The following is a 10,601-nucleotide window of genomic DNA, read 5'->3' as shown; positions in this document are numbered from 1 at the left end:
CCCCTCATTCACACATTTATTTTGTTTATTGTAACAACATGAACACTAGGAGGACAAGGAATACACAGTCCTCCAAGTTAAAGTTTGTATGGAATATTGTGGGAAAGAAGCTAAACACTAACATTAGGCTACTGAAGTTGGACCTACTGACGCCCACTGAGGCTTACCACTTAAAGCCCAGACAAAGGTAACCCCTGAGGCATGGCTGTCATTTGTTAAACAATGGCCATTGCTAACTTGCCATCATTTGGATATTATTAACCAGGTCCTTAAGGACAAAATAGAGCCTCCCAATTGTGCATCATGCCCTGAACAGACCTGTCCCAGAACCAGGACAACTGTCACTGGTCCTTACCTTGGTGATGTTCCACACTGGTATAGACCAGCTGTGTGCTAGACTGGCTAATCAAATTGGCAAGTGCCTGATTAGGCAACGAAGGGGCTTAGCAGATACCATCGCAGATTGGTTTGGGCCTGGAAACTCTGTCAGCAACATTTATGTCATAGCCCAGAAATTATATAGAATCCAGGCTGGTAGATGCAGTAATATCCAGTGCTCGTAAAGGCCTAGACACCAGCCAAGCCAACCGATTGATCCTGAATAGTTTGAAGGATCTGTCCAGCTCTGTGTCCATTTCACTAAACCTAACCAGATATTTGGACCAGAGATTAATTTAGTTCTATTAATTAACAATCCAATTAAAGGTATTAGAAGGCCAGTATTGAAGAATAGGATAGCTTTGACCACCCAGCCCTTAGGGTGGTGAGTCCCCATCTCCCCCGTGCCTACCCATGGGAGTGGGGAAGTAGAGAATCCATGAGGACCCAAAGGCCCACCTGGACAGGCCATAATATAACCATTTGTTTCTGGCCCCTCTGGGGATTCCTCACTCAGATCAGATCAGAATGGTAACCTCCCTGCCTGTACCAAAGCAGGAGCATAAAGATATATCGAGGCTGGCCGTCTGAGGTACACACAGATAGGGAAACACCCTGGACCATGCCAAACACCTACCTCTGCAGCACTCAACCAGGCAGTAGAGGTCAAACCTATAATCATGGGCAGCGCCAGTAAGGCGATGAAATATCTTGAAGATGGAGTTGAATAGTGTGTGTCATAAATGTTATAATCGAAACTTCCCACATAATTTAACAGTGCTGGTGCTGTACTCGTACTTCCAGAGTAAATTAAAACCCCTTAAATTGTATTTAACCTGGTGGGTTAAGGAGAACCCGAAAGTCAAGAGAAAGGAACTATAGGAGTAAACTGAGGCAGTCCATGGTATCTTGCTGAGAACTGACAAGCTCAAAGTATTAGGCCAGCTTGGGGAGTAAAACAGTTCAACAGTTACTGTGACCCTAGTTCCCCTGGCAACCACATTCCAAAAGAGCCTCACTTTGATAAGGCTGGTACCAAACAACCACGCGGGATTGTTTTTATTTTATTCCTAGGAAATAACCTTGGTTCCAAAGGAGCTAGCTGGCTTTTAGCTCAGAGAATAGAGACTCATATGTCCAACAGCAAAAGACTGCTCTAGAAAGACCTTTACCAAGTTTTGCTAACCACCAACACTGCTGTGAAGTGCCAAGAACCGACTGTTGGCCAATGCTTCTCGCTGCAAAAAGATCCCTCCATCTCGAAATGATCCTACCCCAATTGCTGATAAGCCTCTCTCTTCTGGTCCTGCTTTCCTACCTGCTGGACACCAGAAGAACCAAAATATTACAGGGTGATGTGCTGGTAACCTCTCCCCTGCATGATGCTGAACCACGACTGTTTCAAGAAAAAAAAGAGGAAAAGTCTGCTCCTCTGACACCGCCAAAGCCCAAAGATTTCTGACTACAAAAGGACATTAAGAACTGACCTTGGGGAAAGAAGCAAAGTATTGTATATTGCCAAGGAGAAACTTGTGGGAGTGGTTTGGGTTTCTCCCTTTGATCTGGACTCTGTGCTTATGGACAGGTACTATCAGCATTTACCTGCCCTCCCTAATTTGGTTACTAATTATGATATGTTGTATGATGTTACTAAAATTATAGAACAGCCCCATCATAGAATTATATTGGGGATATTAATGATTATATTGCTTTTGCTTATTAAAAGTTTCATATTTGATTGTTGTTGTAAGGGATGTGGAGGTAGAGATAGCTTTTGTGTTTGTGCTAATTGTGTAATGTTTAATGAAGATAAAGGTTTGGAGGGATAGCTGTGCTGTGGGCACAAAAGGGGGGATTGTGGAGGCAGGAAAAGGGAATAAGGGAATTTGTGTGCAGCCATCTTGGTCTTGTTAACAAGAGAGCAAGAGTCAGGCTAAGTCTGTGGCCTGACAACGCGAGATCTGGAATTAGACGCTGCCTTCGCCTCTCGCCTCCATACGGAGATAAGGACAGAACGCTGACTCTGGTAGGGACCTTGAGATAAGGAGCATCTGGGTGGAACTAAATAACTGTTAGCCATTGGTGTTTGTAATGGGAAGGAGACTAATTGTTATTGTTATTATATTTAATAGACAGTATATAAACTGCTTCAGAATTGCTTGTATTCGAAGATCTGCCTCGGTGAGGGGGGAACTCCCCCCCTGTCCGAACCAGTTTTTCCCTTGCTGCAGCTCGTAATAAAACTGCCTCTGGCTACTTGTTGCTTAAACACAACGCAGGGTGAGGACAATGTTTTCTTCCACAAAACTAACAAACAACTTAGCGTTTCAGTCCGCAAGGACGCAGCATCGCTTCTTCTCCATCGCGCCGCAGCCTCCCACCATCGGACACCCCCTCCCGCTGCCACTACAGGAACGTGGAGAGAAAGGAGGCCTTGAATCTCTATCCATGCTCTGTTGAACCCCCTACTGCCCCTTCACCAGTCCCCAAGCCACCAGGCTCCGTGCCCCAGCAGGAAGCTCTCTGCCTCAGAAGAAACCTACTGCCAGGACGCTTGAAGATTTCAAAGCACGCATCTCTTACTCACACAGAGCCATGGGAAGGCCGAACGCTGAGGACCCTTCACGTCTTCCGAGAATCACGTCCAGGCAGCTCAAGTCCATCTCGGACTCTTTCTTCTCCGCCCACGGCCCCGCACTGATTCCTCTGCAAGGGCGGCAGAAAAAGCCCAGTGTGAGCTCTCACTCACTAAGGTCTGTGGCTGTGGGAATTCTATTCTTTAGCCCTTTCCCTCCCTGTCGCCTATGTATCGGGCCCTCTACAAGAACACTGAGTCAGTCAGCCATGACGCACCACCGCTCTCCCGTGCGCGACTGGCGTACCTGCACAATTCCCGTTGGCTCCTGAGCCCTTAACCCTTGGAGATGCTCACCTGGAATGCCTGCAAGTGTGCTGTACAAGGACACGGCAGAAGCAGAGCAAGGACAAAAGACACAGGCAGAAACAGACAGACAGAACGTATTGGCCAATACGAGAGAGCAACAAGAGAGAAACACATGAGAGGCAGCCAGAAACCTTACCACTTTGCGTCTTCCTCCTCGAGCCAAGCGTCTGCTGAGAAGGACACCGTGTTCCAGAGAAACCAGCATCCCTGACAAACGGGAGCCCTGACAAACGGGAGCTACCAAGGAAGCACCTCGGGAACCTCCGCTCGGACTGGCTGTCTAATCAAACGTGACTTCCCTTCCTAGACCCCAGTGGGCCGTAAGCCGAGAGATTTCCAGACCCGACACTTATCTCCATGTCAGCGATGGCTGCTTCGCTCCCAGCCGGAAGGTTCTCGCCTCGCTTCGACCAAGCTCCCGAGCTCGCTGTTCTCGTTTCCGTTCCATCCCCAGACGGGAGGACACCGGGAGGGTTGACTTCTTATCGCTCGCTACCGAACACAGCAGAGGGGGAACGAACAAACAAACAAACAACTTAGCGTTTCAGTCCGCAAGGACGCGGCATCGCTTCTTCTCCCACCATCGCGCCGCAGCCTCCCACCATCGGCCACGCCCTCCCGCTGCCACTACTGGAACGCGGGAGAAAGTAGGCCTTGAATCTCTATCCACGCTGTGTTGAACCGCCTACTGCCCCTTCACCAGTCCCCAAGCCACCAGGCTCCGTGCCCCAGCAGGAAGCTCTCTGCCTCAGAAGAAACCTACTGCCAGGACGCTTGAAGATTTCAAAGCACGCATCTCTTACTCACACAGAGCCATGGGAAGGCCGAACGCTGAGGACCCTTCACGTCTTCCGAGAATCACGTCCAGGCAGCTCAAGTCCATCTCGGACTCTTTCTTCTCCGCCCACGGCCCCGCACTGATTCCTCTGCAAGGGCGGCAGAAAAAGCCCAGCGTGAGCTCTCACTCACTAAGGTCTGTGGCTGTGGGAATTCTATCCTTTAGCCCTTTCCCTCCCTGTCACCTATGTATCGGGCCCTCTACAAGAACACTGAGTCAGTCAGCCATGACGCACCACCGCTCTCCCTTGCGCGACTGGCGTACCTGCAGAATTCCCGTTGGCTCCTGAGCCCTTAACCCTTAGAGATGCTCACCTGGAATGCCTGCAAGTGTGCTTTACAAGGACACGGCAGAAGCAGAGCAAGGACAAAAGACACAGGCAGAAACAGACAGACAGAACGTATTGGCCAATACGAGAGAGCAACAAGAGAGAAACACATGAGAGGCAGCCAGAAACCTTACCACCTTGCGTCTTCCTCCTCGAGCCAAGCGTCTGCTGAGAAGGACACGGTGTTCCAGAGAAACCAGCATCCCTGACAAACGGGAGCTACCAAGGAAGCACCTCGGGAACCTCCGCTCGGACTGGCTGTCTAATCAAACGTGACTTCCCTTCCTAGACCCGAGTGGGCCGTAAGCCGAGAGATTTCCAGATCCGACACTTATCTCCGTGTCAGCGATGGCTGCTCCGCTCCCAGCCGGAAGGTTCTCGCCTTGCTTCGACCAAGCTCCCGAGCTCGCTGTTCTCGTTTCCGTTCCATCCCCAGACGGGAGGACACCGGGAGGGTTGACTTCTTATCGCTCGCTACCGAACACAGCAGAGGGGGAACGAACAAACAAACAAACAACTTCGCGTTTCGGTCCGCAAGGACACGGCATCGCTTCTTCTCCCACTATCGCGCCGCACCCTCCCACCATCGGCCACCCCCTCCCGCTGCCACTACTGGAACGCGGAGAGAAAGGAGGCCTTGAATCTCTATCCACGCTCTGTTGAACCCCCTACTGCCCCTTCACCAGTCCCCACGCCACCAGGCTCCGTGCCCCAGCAGGAAGCTCTCTGCCTCAGAAGAAACCTACTGCCAGGACGCTTGAAGATTTCAAAGCACGCATCTCTTACTCACACAGAGCCATGGGAAGGCTGAACGCTGAGGACCCTTCACGTCTTCCGAGAATCACGTCCAGGCAGCTCAAGTCCATCTCGGACTCTTTCTTCTCCGCCCACGGCCCCGCACTGATTCCTCTGCAAGGGCGGCAGAAAAAGCCCAGTGTGAGCTCTCACTCACTAAGGTCTGTGGCTGTGGGAATTCTATTCTTTAGCCCTTTCCCTCCCTGTCGCCTATGTATCGGGCCCTCTACAAGAACACTGAGTCAGTCAGCCATGACGCACCACCGCTCTCCCGTGCGCGACTGGCGTACCTGCACAATTCCCGTTGGCTCCTGAGCCCTTAACCCTTGGAGATGCTCACCTGGAATGCCTGCAAGTGTGCTGTACAAGGACACGGCAGAAGCAGAGCAAGGACAAAAGACACAGGCAGAAACAGACAGACAGAACGTATTGGCCAATACGAGAGAGCAACAAGAGAGAAACACATGAGAGGCAGCCAGAAACCTTACCACCTTGCGTCTTCCTCCTCGAGCCAAGCGTCTCCTGAGAAGGACACCGTGTTCCAGAGAAACCAGCATCCCTGACAAACGGGAGCCCTGACAAACGGGAGCTACCAAGGAAGCACCTCGGGAACCTCCGCTCGGACTGGCTGTCTAATCAAACGTGACTTACCTTCCTAGACCCGAGTGGGCCGTAAGCCGAGAGATTTCCAGACCCGACACTTATCTCCGTGTCAGCGATGGCTGCTCCGCTCCCAGCCGGAAGGTTCTCGCCTCGCTTCGAACAAGCTCCCGAGCTCGCTGTTCTCGTTTCCGTTCCATCCCCAGACGGGAGGACACCGGGAGGGTTGACTTCTTATCGCTCGCTACCGAACACAGCAGAGGGGGAACGAACAAACAAACAAACAAACAACTTAGCGTTTCAGTCCGCAAGGACGCGGCATCACTTCTTCTCCCACCATCGCGCCGCAGCCTCTCACCATCGGCCACCCCCTCCCGCTGCCACTACTGGAACGCGGGAGAAAGGAGGCCTTGAATCTCTATTCACGCTCTGTTGAACCGCCTACTGCCCCTTCACCAGTCCCCACGCCACCAGGCTCCGTGCCCCAGCAGGAAGCTCTCTTCCTCAGAAGAAACCTACTGCCAGGACGCTTGAAGATTTCAAAGCACGCATCTCTTACTCACACAGAGCCATGGGAAGGCTGAACGCTGAGGACCCTTCACGTCTTCCGAGAATCACGTCCAGGCAGCTCAAGTCCATCTCGGACTCTTTCTTCTCCGCCCACGGCCCCGCCCTGATTCCTCTGCAAGGGCGGCAGAAAAAGCCCAGTGTGAGCTCTCACTCACTAAGGTCTGTGGCTGTGGGAATTCTATTCTTTAGCCCTTTCCCTCCCTGTCGCCTATGTATCGGGCCCTCAACAAGAACACTGAGTCAGTCAGCCATGACGCACCACCGCTCTCCCGTGCGCGAATGGCGTACCTGCAGGATTCCCGTTGGCCCCTGAGCCCTTAACCCTTGGAGATTCTCACCTGGAATGCCTGCAAGTGTGCTGTACAAGGACACGGCAGAAGCAGAGCAAGGACAAAAGACACAGGCAGAAACAGACAGACAGAACGTATTGGCCAATACGAGAGAGCAACAAGAGAGAAACACATGAGAGGCAGCCAGAAACCTTACCACCTTGCGTCTTCCTCCTCGAGCCAAGCGTCTGCTGAGAAGGACACCGTGTTCCAGAGAAACCAGCATCCCTGACAAACGGGAGCCCTGACAAACGGGAGCTACCAAGGAAGCACCTCGGGAACCTCCGCTCGGACTGGCTGTCTAATCAAACGTGACTTCCCTTCCTAGACCCGAGTGGGCCGTAAGCCAAGAGATTTCCAGACCCGACACTTATCTCCGTGTCAGCGATGGCTGCTCCGTTCCCAGCCGGAAGGTTCTCGCCTCGCTTCGACCAAGCTCCCGAGCTCGCTGTTCTCGTTTCCGTTCCATCCCCAGACGGGAGGACACCGGGAGGGTTGACTTCTTATCGCTCGCTACCGAACACAGCAGAGGGGGAACGAACAAACAAACAAACAACTTCGCGTTTCGGTCCGCAAGGACACGGCATCGCTTCTTCTCCCACCATCGCGCCGCAGCCTCTCACCATCGGCCACCCCCTCCCGCTGCCACTACTGGAACGCGGGAGAAAGGAGGCCTTGAATCTCTATCCACGCTCTGTTGAACCCCCTACTGCCCCTTCACCAGTCCCCAAGCCACCAGGCTCCGTGCCCCAGAAGGAAGCTCTCTGCCTCAGAAGAAACCTACTGCCAGGACGCTTGAAGATTTCAAAGCACGCATCTCTTACTCACACAGAGCCATGGGAAGGCCGAACGCTGAGGACCCTTCACGTCTTCCGAGAATCATGTCCAGGCAGCTCAAGTCCATCTCGGACTCTTTCTTCTCCGCCCACAGCCCCGCACTGATTCCTCTGCAAGGGCGACAGAAAAAGCCGAGCGTGAGCTCTCACTCACTAAGGTCTGTGGCTGTGGGAATTCTATCCTTTAGCCCTTTCCCTCCCTGTCGCCTATGGATCGGGCCCTCTACAAGAACACTGAGTCAGTCAGCCATGACGCACCACCGCTCTCCCTTGCGCGACTGGCGTACCTGCAGAATTCCCGTTGGCTCCTGAGCCCTTAACCCTTGGAGATGCTCACCTGGAATGCCTGCAAGTGTGCTGTACAAGGACACGGCAGAAGCAGAGCAAGGACAAAAGACACAGGCAGAAACAGACAGACAGAACGTATTGGCCAATACGAGAGAGCAACAAGAGAGAAACACATGAGAGGCAGCCAGAAACCTTACCACCTTGCGTCTTCCTCCTCGAGCCAAGCGTCTGCTGAGAAGGACACCGTGTTCCAGAGAAACCAGCATCCCTGACAATCGGGAGCCCTGACAAACGGGAGCTACCAAGGAAGCAACTCGGGAACCTCCGCTCGGACTCGCTGTCTAATCAAACGTGACTTCCCTTCCTAGACCCGAGTGGGCCGTAAGCCGAGAGATTTCCAGACCCGACACTTATCTCCGTGTCAGCGATGGCTGCTTCGCTCCCAGCAGGAAGGTTCTCGCCTCGCTTCGACCAAGCTCCCGAGCTCGCTGTTCTCGTTTCCATTCCATCCCTAGACGGGAGGACACCGGGAGGGTTGACTTCTTATCGCTCGCTACCGAACACAGCAGAGGGGGAACGAACAAACAAACAAACAACTTAGGGTTTGAGTCCGCAAGGACGCGGCATCGCTTCTTCTCCCACCATCGCGCCGCAGCCTCTCACCATCGGCCACCCCCTCCCGCTGCCACTACTGGAACGCGGGAGAAAGGAGGCCTTGAATCTCTATCCACGCTCTCTTGAACCCCCTACTGCCCCTTCACCAGTCCCCAAGCCACCAGGCTCCGTGCCCCAGCAGGAAGCTCTCTGCCTCAGAAGAAACCTACTGCCAGGACGCTTGAAGATTTCAAAGCACGCATCTCTTACTCACACAGAGCCATGGGAAGGCCGAACGCTGAGGACCCTTCATGTCTTCTGAGAATCACGTCCAGGCAGCTCAAGTCCATCTTGGACTCTTTCTTCTCCTCCCACGGCCCCGCACTGATTCCTCTGCAAGGGCAACAGAAAAAGCCCAGCGTGAGCTCTCACTCACTAAGGTCTGTGGCTGTGGGAATTCTAGCCTTTAGCCCCATGGTCACCAACCAATAGATCACGATCTACCGGTAGATGTTGAGGCTCTAAGAGTAGCTCTTCAGCCCTCTCTGAACTGCGTGCGTGCGCAGTACATTTACATTATATTTCCTCATTTGAGGAGCAGCTACTCACTGAGCAACAACACAGGTGAGTAGCTGCGAGGAATGGTGGGAGCTGGGAGGTCTGGAGGGTTGAAACACCCCAGCCAGCTGACTGTGGCTTTCAGCAGAAAGACGCTGCCCCGCGCTCCAGCTGATCGGCGGCTTCTCCTCTGCCCCTGCCCACGTGGAGCTTGGTGCACCCTGGCTGAGCGCCATGACCAGCTCTGCGGGCAGCCGCTTCTCTTCACTCCAGCCTGGCTGCCCTGCGGTCAGTCCCGAGGGAGCGCGGGTCGGAGGCTTCCCTCCGTGGCTGGTGTAGGGAACTCCCTGCCCCAAACCTGTTCCCCGCCCTCCTGGCCCCGTTCCCTCTCCCTTGCCCCCCCACCCTGCTGTCTAACCCTTCCCCACTCTGCAGAAACTTGTCCCACGGCACCCTGCCCCCCCTGCAGGAACCGGTTCCCTCTGGCACCCTGTCCCCTGCTGCAGAAACCTGTCCTGGCACCCTGCCCCCTCTCCTCTGCCCCCACTGGCACCCTGTTCCCTGTCCCAGAACCCACTAGCACCCCTCCCCAGTATTGTGTCTCCTGCTCCCAAAGGACTTTTCTATGCGTCAGTGACCCCTGACTCAAGGCAGGTTCCCTGCCATTCTCATAAATAAAGACACTGCAGAAACTTTTTGTGCTTAACATAGTATTTTATTTAAAAATGGAGCGTGGCCAACAAACCCCCAATTGGGGCCAAGCCCCCATCTGGCCACCACCACTCCTGCACTCCCCCTTCCCCAGACCCTAGATCTGAGCCTATCAAACACTGGAACCCCCTGCCCTGAGCCCTTCACATACCCCAACCCAAATTCCTGCACCCTCACATCCACAAGCCTGTGACTTGCTTAGTATCCCAACACCGCCCAGCCTGGAGCCCCCTCCCTGAGCCAGTGTCCCCTTCTCCACCTCCTCCTCCATCCAGATTTCCTCCCAGAGCTTGCACCTCTCACCCCTTCCCACACCCAAATCCCTCATTCCCACCGCAGAGACTACACATCCTGTCTCAACCCAGCGGGGGTCCGGCTAGACTGCAGGAGTTTTTCAGGATTCTGGAGATATCTCAGAAAAACTCTTCTGCATCCAGGGTTGCGTTTGCTCTTCCACTAAAAAAGCGGAAGAACAATCAGGCTCTTTCGGTCACCCCTATATTCCTCTTTCCCCAAGGAATAAGGTGGCTTCCAGAAGAAGGGTTTTTTTCTGACATTTGGTCCAGTCTAGACAGGCCAAATGTTGGAAAAACCTCATTCTACAGAAGAATTGTTTTTTTAAAGAAAAGTAGCAGTATAAGGATTGGGGACAGCAAGTGATGGAGAGGAGGAGAATAGAGAGAGCGGGGCTTCAAGGAAGGGGCAGGGCAGTAAATCTTGGCTTGGTCTGTCATTTAAAAGTGATCTTGGGTGTAAAAAGGTTGGAGACCACTGCTTTAGACCCCCCCCCCCCCAGCCCCTCTGTATCGGGTCCATTGACTCAGTATTGTTG

General features: G+C 53.4%; 1 long non-coding RNA gene across 1 annotated transcript; it reads right to left on the bottom strand.

Moving 5' to 3' along the window:
• Positions 1-2,817: 2,817 nt before the first annotated feature.
• On the bottom strand, positions 2,818-9,852 carry LOC142818880 (uncharacterized). The gene is made up of 5 exons (XR_012896583.1): positions 7,611-9,852; positions 6,447-7,295; positions 5,279-6,127; positions 4,130-4,962; positions 2,818-3,814 (listed from the first exon to the last, which is right to left on the bottom strand). It is a non-coding gene; the product is annotated as an uncharacterized LOC142818880 (long non-coding RNA).
• Between the last annotated feature and the right edge of the window lie 749 nt (positions 9,853-10,601).

The sequence above is a fragment of the Pelodiscus sinensis genome, chromosome 18, assembly GCF_049634645.1.
Source record: "Pelodiscus sinensis isolate JC-2024 chromosome 18, ASM4963464v1, whole genome shotgun sequence".
NCBI lineage: Eukaryota > Metazoa > Chordata > Testudines > Trionychidae > Pelodiscus > Pelodiscus sinensis.
This window is presented reverse-complemented; position numbering and strand designations above follow the sequence as displayed.